The following is a 9,372-nucleotide window of genomic DNA, read 5'->3' as shown; positions in this document are numbered from 1 at the left end:
CTTTCGAAACAAAATACTGTTTTCTTTTTCCATAATTGAATTTAATTCCATAATTGAAGATTCCAAGTGAACTATTATATTTGACTGCGTTGATAGTTTCACTCACTTCATCTAATGCCATATCTAAAATTCTTGTGTCACTGCGTATGTTGCTAATTTCCTCCGAAATGGCTGGACCGATTTTTATGAGCTTTGGTGTGCTTATCGGGTAGGTCTGAGGATTGCCAACATCTATTTTTTATACCAATAAATGTTACTATTGGACCACGCACCTCGTTTTGGACACTTTTTTTTGTTTTTTATATTTTCACGATTCATCATTGAAAAATACATGCAATTCTACATTTTCACACCTATATGATAAACCCCTGATTTTTAATTGTGATTTTTATATGATTCTTTTTCATCCAGAGACAATCGAAAATAATAATTGCAGTATACCATAATTTTCATGTTTCGAAAAAAAGGAAGACCCAGTTTATTCAAATAAATAATTTGGGTTGTGTGTATACAATCCAGGGCCCTGGCCCGATCGTAAATGGTGTGAGATAACCACAAAAATTCGATGACTGATGATATATTGTATCGACATCGTACATGGTGCAACTATTTAACGATATCATTCAGTAACGCAATCTACAATGAAGCGTTGACTTCTTTTGAGGATCAATTCATTGTCATTGAGAATTTACTGATCAGTCATTTCAGTATGAGTTCACCAAATCGAAGTGCAACAGAAAAAATAAAATCTCTTCCTGGTTTGAGGATCCTAACCCTTGGTGGCAGAGAGTTAGAAGTGTCTAACATTAGACCTTTTGGTGGAATAGGCATGTAGAGTTAACACTGTCTAAAGTCACAAAGGCAATCATGGTGTGCAGAAGCTGGCAGATCTTGGGGCTGTAAGCTAAGTATCATCAGGTGGCTGTACACCATGACCACCTATCGTTACATATGGAGCGGTGGTCTGGGCATCAAAAGCATCGCAGACTTCGATAGGTCTTTAACTATCGAAGCGTCAAAGACTTAGCTACATTTGCACCTCCGGGGCAATCCGCACTTGTCCAACCACAGCACTTAAGGTCATGCTAGAACTCATACCGCTCCATCTAGTGATTAAATAGATTGCGAAGCATACCATGCTGCTCATGACAGCAGAGGGGTATGGAAAAGGGAACTTAATTTCATCTCAACCAATAAAGGCCTTAGAAGAAAATACACCACTGGCCCTTCTTCCTACAGACGGAATAGAGTGATTCCACTTCGATCTGCTATTGAGGGCCAGCAGTATTCAGTGACACACTGACGGAGGGCATTGTAGTAGGCCTTGCGGGACCGCATACCAAGCTATCCATACCCATGGGATGTCTTCCCAGTATCTTTCAAGCAAAAGTCTTTGTTATAAGTTAGTGTGCAGAAATTAATTAGGTTCAAAGATATGATCAACCTCCTCAAAGACAAATTCCGGCTCCTTGTCGCGCTCTATACTGGACACTGCAGGCTCAAGAAACACCTGTTCAGCATGGGTGTATGACATGGAACAAGAAACACCACAAAACGAATTTGTAGACGCAGGCTCAAAGTCCTTGGATCCATCTATATGGATAGGGATCACATTACCTCAATAGCGCCCATATCGTCACTACCTACATAGATAACCTGGTTTTAGTTGATCAAAATATATGTGTGTATCTTTCAAGGACGGGGATTGGTCCGTCGTATGGTGATGAAAATGATTGTTGGACTATGTCGTATGTGTTGAATTTGCAAGATCCTTTGAAATAAAGATTTTCTCTCGATTATGTCGAGAAGCCGGCATAGGCATTAAATTTTGTAATGCTTTCCGTAGCGTGTTAACGAGTTCTTGTGTAGTTTTATTTGATGGTGTAAAAATCTCACACGGGAGACTGGCTTACCAAAAACAAATTCTGCTAGTTTGGCTTGGACGTCCCCTTTAAAAGCAGCTCGTAGTCCTAAGAGAACTGCAAGGAGTGCGTCGTACCAACTGTCGTTGCGGCAAAGAAGGGATGATTTGAGCCGTCGGTGAAAGCGTTCGATGAATCCGTTTGATTGGGGGGTGATAATTCGTTGTTCGTTAATGGTTGAAACCGCGGAAATCAGTGAGTTTCTTGGAAAGGTCTAAATCGAATTGTTCTCCAAGGTCGGTTGTTATCCGAAGTAAAACTGCAAAGTAGGATATCCAAGTTTACATGAGTGCATGTGCTACTCGGCCGACTGTGCCATCAATCATCCCGTAAGTGGTGGGACTGCTGGATAGCGTATGAATCAGTCGATTATTGTGAGACATGTGGTGTGTCCTTTTGTGAAATGTTGCGATGGATGAAATCGTATTACGTGAAATCGTATTATGTGAAATTTTATTGCGTTAACATTGAATGCAGGCTTTGGTCCATGTGACGCAATCCTTGTTGATTGAAGGCCAAACGTATCTCTTTGTGATGCGGCGTCTTATAGCTCGACGACCTAGTTGTTCGACTGAATGAAGAGTCTCGAAGATTTGTAATCTTAGTTGTTGTGGAACGAACGGATGTAACTGTACCTGTTGATATGTCGCAGTATGTAGCATTGTTCATACTGTGTGTTTGAGTTACAGAGTAGTTGTTGAAGATCTGCATCGTTGGTTTGAGCACATGTAAGCTCTTCGGATGTAACTGCTGTGCGAATGACTTCGACTCGAGATATCTTCTGTTTGAATACGTGCATTAAGAGTTTCTGATCTGTGTAGATTGCGATGTGTTGTTGCTCAAAAATGTGTCCAAAATATTGAACTGCTTCGTAGATTGCGTTTAACTCTCGATCGTTGGTTGATCGTTTTTGAACGGATGGTGAAAGTTTGCGACCAAATAAAGAGAGTGGTTGCCAATGTTCGCCAATGCGATGGCTCATTTGGCGAGAGCTTTCAAGCAGTTCGAAATGCGTTTTCACGCGATGTGGTTTCTATTGATTTTAAGGCCTTCAAGGAGCTTGTTAAGTGGCGAGAGTATATTTGCTGCGTGTTTAATAAAATCTATTGTACCAATAAAGTTGCGTAACTTGGTGATTGTAATTGATAATAACTTTGACTCGTCCCGTAAGTGGTTTTATTCCATGGCCAGAGATGGTATGCCCAAAGAAATCGACTTTTTTGAGTCTGTGCTGAAGGCGCTGAATTACAATACGCAAATGTTGTTTGGGCTCTGTTTCATTGGCAGATAGGACCAGTAGATCATTGATGTATGCGAAAACGAAAGGTAGGTCTCTTGTATCTCATCAAGGAAGTGTTGAAAGGTCTGAGCTATGTTTCGGAGCCCGAAGGTCATAAATGGGAACTCGAAGATATCACACGGTGTGATTATAGCCGTTTGGTGAATGTCTACCTCAGCTATTGCAATTCTATTGAAAGCACGAATTAAGTCGATGGTTGAAGATCTACCGTTTAAGTTTGAGGGGAAATCTTCTAAGCATCGAACTGGGAACCGATCTGGTATGGTACGTTGTTTAAGGCGACGGTAATCGCCGTGATGAAGTTCTCAATATTTAATACATTATTATGATAACTTAATTAATGTATGTATGTAAGAGACATAGCAGTAGTGTAACTCTTAGGACAACAATGTAAAGTAGAATGTAGGATAACTTAACCCTTAGTTATACTAATATAGATGAACTTAGTATTAACCTGTGAATGCATGAATTAAATAAATTTAAAAATATGTTCAATGTGGATGTCGCCACATACATGTATTCGTCCGAGGACTTCAGTCGAAGAGACATTAGCAAATCTTCCAGGGTTAAATCTTCGATGCAGCGTTCCATTTATAATCGGATCGCTTTCGAATGATAAAAATAAACTTGTATTTGCTAACATAGACACATTGACCGTTCATCAAATGCTCTACCAGTCGGGTGACGCAAAAAAATTGGGAAAAAAGTCGCCAAATTACGTCATTATAACTCACGTAACGCCCAAATTTAAATTTCGTCCTCTCGTCATTTGCATTCGGATTGACAGTGCCATGTCAAATATATAAAATTCTCGTGTCAATTCTCCTTTCGAAACAGCTGGACCAAATTTTATAAAATTTGGTGTGTTTATCGGGGAAGTCTGAGAATCGCCCAACATCTATTTTTCGTACCCCTAAATGTTAAGGCTGGTCCACCCTTTTTTGGACAAATATTTTTGTTTTTTATTCTTCACGATTCATCATTGAAAAATACATGCAATTCAAAATTTTCACACTTATGTACTATATATGATAATCCCCCGATTTTTAATTGCGATTTTTATATTACTCTATTCCATACAGAGCCAATCGAATATAATAATTGTAGTATACTATAATTTTCATGTAGTATATGGTAGTTATATCCACCAACCAGGTGTATTCCCATCAAGTCAAGTTCATTTCTTTGAGCATCTCGAAAACGGCCAAAGCCGTTCACGAACGAAACATCGCTTGATAGTGTTATAAATTCACCGGAAGCTACGCTCATCGAATTTTTTGAATTGTGTAATTGTGCAAATGTTTTTTTTTTTTTGAACAAACACTCCTATTTAAAAGTAGCACTTTATTTTACATTGGATCAATCGAAAAAATGACAATCATTCTATCCGCAACAATTTATAAGAGGAGAGTTGTAAAAATCTAGTAAAAAATTATGAAAATATAGTAAAAGGCACCCCATGTTTTTTACACTGAATTGAATTATTGTCTTAGTAACTCTAATTTTATTATAATTTTATTTTAAAGTAATTAATCATGATTGAATGTTTGATCTGCTACTACTGTAATATAAACTCTAAATAATTTAAAATTATTTCCTACTTTTTAGTTCGATTAGCTATAAAAGGGTGCTTTTTTTAGTTTTGTTAAACTATTATTTATTTTTCATTTATTAGTTCGATTTATAAATAATTTATACGCGGACATGCGGTAGTATTGAAATGTCTTACGAACTATTTCGTAATCTAGTCATTTCATCTAAAGCTGCACTGTTGCATGGGGTTTTTCCTGTTAACTTAGAGCAATAAAGTTCTTCAATCCGAATACCGTATAAAGATCTTACACGACTAAGTGCTACATACAAGGTGCAATTCAAAAGTTTCAGGACTTTTATTAAAAAACGAATATTATTTGTGTTTTTTTGAAAAATTTATTGGTCGCCTTCAAAATAGTCTCCTTCCGCCTAAATACAACGTTTTGCACGTTCAAGAAGGCTATCGAATGACTTTTTTAGGTGATTTGTCGGTATAGCGTTGATGATGGCGGTCGTCGCCTTTTGGATGGCATCAACGTCAGCATAGCGGTTTCCTTTCACGGCCAAATGTAGTTTTTTGAACAAATAAAAATCGCAGGGTGCCATATCAGGCGAATAGGGTAAATGGTTGATGATATGAATGCGATTTTTGGTCAAAAAATCTGTCTGATTCTGTGGTCTTTTTTGTATTGTTTCAAAGTGTGCGGGACAAATCGAGCACAAACCTTTCTGAGGCCCAAATTTTCTGTCAAAATACGATAAATCGACGCTGCGGATATTGATAATTCCGATTCCATATATTTAAGCGATGATTTCGGCTCTTTTTTAATGAATTCACGCACAATTTTCGTGTTTTTTTTCGTTCACAACATCTTTTGGCCGGCCCGAACGTTCGTCGTTTTCCAAGTTCTCCCGTCCCTCTTGAAAAGGTTTAAACCACTCGTGAATATGGCTACGGGATAGACAATCATCGCCATAAACTTGTTTCATCATTTGATGAGTTTTGGTAAAAGTTTTACCAAGTTTAAAACAAAACTTAATGTTGGCTCTTTGTTCGATGCTCATTTTTCGACCGACACTACAAATGTAATGTCACATGTAGCGCGATATCTCATCTGTTATACAAGTCAGCTGTTATATACATTTTATACGACAACACTGAAGAATACACAATTGAGGGACAACAATTTCAGACAGATGGCGCCACTAGAAGTCGCGTTGTTTAAAAAGTCCTGGAACTTTTGAATTGTATCTTGTAAACTTAACCAGCAGCAAACAGTCGTGAGCATGGATAAACAACTGCATGATCAACTGTACAACTGTACAACCTTGCATAACTGTTATATGGGGCGTGGGCGTGGATATTATCTGATTTTTCCCATTTTTACAGCGTAGGAAAAAGGGCTAAAAGTACGTCCTCTCAGAAAATTTGGTTGAGTGAGATTTAACGGTTTGGAAGATATATACATTAAACCATTTAGGAGGCGGGGTTACGCCCACCTTTAAAATAATGGGAAACTGTTATCAAATTATTGCTTGTCATCGGTCTTTGACACGTCTGCAAAGTCAAGTTAATCAGACTTCTTGAAACCGATGAAAATTGAGCTCTCAGATTGCATTTAATACTTCAACCCAAGCTAATAAAAGCGTATTAAAAACATTAACGAAGTCACCAATCGAGAGCGAAAATGTATTGCTGCTACGAATCCCTATGACTCTTACAGTTTTGCCAATTGAATTTAAACGCACTCAATCTCCAATTAGATTGAGATTCGCAATGGCGATGAATAACTCACAAGGCCAAATGTTGTTTATTTGTGGCTTAGTTTTGGGTACACCATGCTTTTCCAACGACAACTAGCCACATTCTCGCGTGAGCAAACCATCTAGTGTTTTTGTATTCACTAAAGACAGACTGATCAAAAATATTGTACACTCCATTGCCTTGAGATATAAATCTTTTATATTTTTAATTGAAATAATTAGTATTAGAAATATGAACTATTTCTGATGTGCATATAGGTAGCTATCAATAATTAGAATTTAATACGAGTATATATTTCATCTTCATTTCTCTTTCAATTATAATTACATTCCTTTACAGTTATAGTGCTTGTTATTTTTAAAAGTATTTACTAAAAATAACGTATATGCAAAATAATGTTTGCCGGGTCAGGTAGTATACATACTTGTATATACATATGTTAAAAACTTTGGTTATATCCAAATATAGAAAAGAAAGTTGCGTTAGTTACACTATTTATAACTCAAAAACTCAAGATTGGGCTGAAAATTGGTGGGGAAGTAGCTTAGAACCAGGGAATACTTTTTATTTCTTTATGTTAAAAGTCAATACAATTCATAAATGCAAAAATTATATTTTAAATCATGTGTTCAAAATTCATGTTGATTCTGCCATGAGTACATTGAGTATTTTATTACTTAAAAAAATAATTATAATAATAACTAGCTGACATACACGTTATTTTTAAGAAATATTTTTAAAAACACTAACACTATAAGTGCGTGGGGGATGAAATTATAATTGAAAGAGGAATGAAGAAATAAGAATAATACTTTATTTAAGCTAGTAAAATATTATTAAATAAAGTAACAAATATATGTTAAATTACAGTTATTGTTAGCTATCTAAATGTTGAATAAATCATATTTCATATTTCTACTACTAATTAGGGCAACTAAAAATAAACAAAGAATAATCTCTCAATGCAATAGAGTGTACAATATTTTAAGGCAGTTTGTCTTTAGCCCACGCGAGAACATGACCGAAGCCACCACGAACCTAGCAGAGGTTCTTCTGCTGACTGGCTTTCCATCCCTAGCTGGTAGCTGCGCTTTTATAAGGGAGGGCTTCCCGCTGTCTTTCATGGAGGACGATTCCGATCAAATGTGCGACAATAGATGTTCTGTTGCAACTTCTGGGTAAGTTATGTATATTAGAGACTATAGTTGTGATGCATGTTTGTAATATATTGCAATCTATAAGAAGTTCCTCCCAGCAATGAGGTGAATAAACAGCAGACTATTACATCTCTTATGATACATTTGATTTTAATAAATATTTTTTCAATATTATGAGTGTTGGTAATAATTAATTTAGCAAATATGTCACGTTTGGTAGCGATGTAGATTCCTCTGTATGTATGCTACTAGTTTAGTCATCTGTATCTTTCCTAAAGAGAATAAGTGAGTTGACGACAATATATATCACTACTGTTGATTCCAGTTGAGGTAAGGAATTTCTTTTGTTTATTTCTCAAACTTTGTATTTTGATAAAACGTTTGTAGGTTTAGCTTCTCTTTTGAAGTACGAATCTATATATATAAAAATGAAACCCGTTTCCCGTTGTCACGCCATAACTTGAGAACGGCTAGACCGATTTGGCTGTTTATTTTTTGTTGTAGTAGTAGATGAGAAGCAGCTCAATAGTGGATATTATTCTAATATAAATAAATAATCGTATTTTATAAAGAAGTCAAAATTCCAAATAAAGATTCAGTCTTGTGCTGAGCATCTGCAGTTAAACTTTTTTTTTTAAGTGGGCGTGATCCCGCCGCTAATAGGCTTAATGTGCATATCTCCTAAGCTACTAAAGCTATAATAACAAAATTCACTGGAAGCAAATGGTTTTAGAATTTCTATTGACGGTGTGAAAATAGTTGAAATCGGGTGGCAACTCCGCCCACTCCCCATATAACGGTACTGTTAAAAACTACTAAAAGCGCGAATAAATCAAGCACTAAACACGCCAGTGACATTAAATTTTATCTCAGGGATGGTATGAGATGACTTTATAGGAACCGCGTTCAAAATTAGTCAGTAGGCGTGGCACAGCCCACTTTTAGGTGAAAACCCATATCTTGGGATCTGCTTAACCGATTTCAACCAAATTCGGTGCATAACGTTCTTTTCATATTTCTATGTAGTGCGAAAATGAGCGAAATCGGACTACAACCACGCCTATTTACCATATAAAACCATTTTTAATTCCATCTGATTCTTTCACTTTCCACTATGCATATCAAGCAACAATGATTGTATCGGGGTAAAAATTTGCGTGAATAATACGTTTAAAGTATGCCACCTTGTGACCAAAAATTCTCTAAATCGAACCAAAACTGTTCAAGCCCCTAAGTACTAAATATGTGATCCCCAGTGCCTATAGTTGACCTTCTACCGAAAATATCAGTCAATCCACAAATAAATCTCAAACGAGTATACCATTTGACTTTGCGAGAGTATAAAATGTTCGGTTACATCCGAACTTAGCCCTTCCTTACTTGTTTGGTATTACGATTTTCAACTATTCTCAGTCGAAGTGTGATTGGTGTAGCCAACCTAAAAAATGAAGATTTGACAGATAATTAAAACAACTGAAAATTTTAAAACGAAGTCGAAACAATTTCATTTAGTTATTGCTCACGAAAAGGTGAATAATTATTAAAATGGACATTAAATTATGATGACAAAAATGTTGGGGCCAAAACTAATGTGCTGCGCATAAGAAAAAGCCTTCGTGAACACTCAAATCAATTCGAACTTCCTAACACCACGTAAGCCAAATTGTTGACCATTAAATGGCTCTCAAATAATGT

The sequence above is a fragment of the Bactrocera oleae genome, chromosome X (genome assembly GCF_042242935.1).
Source record: "Bactrocera oleae isolate idBacOlea1 chromosome X, idBacOlea1, whole genome shotgun sequence".
NCBI classification, from domain to species: domain Eukaryota; kingdom Metazoa; phylum Arthropoda; class Insecta; order Diptera; family Tephritidae; genus Bactrocera; species Bactrocera oleae.
This window is presented reverse-complemented; position numbering follows the sequence as displayed.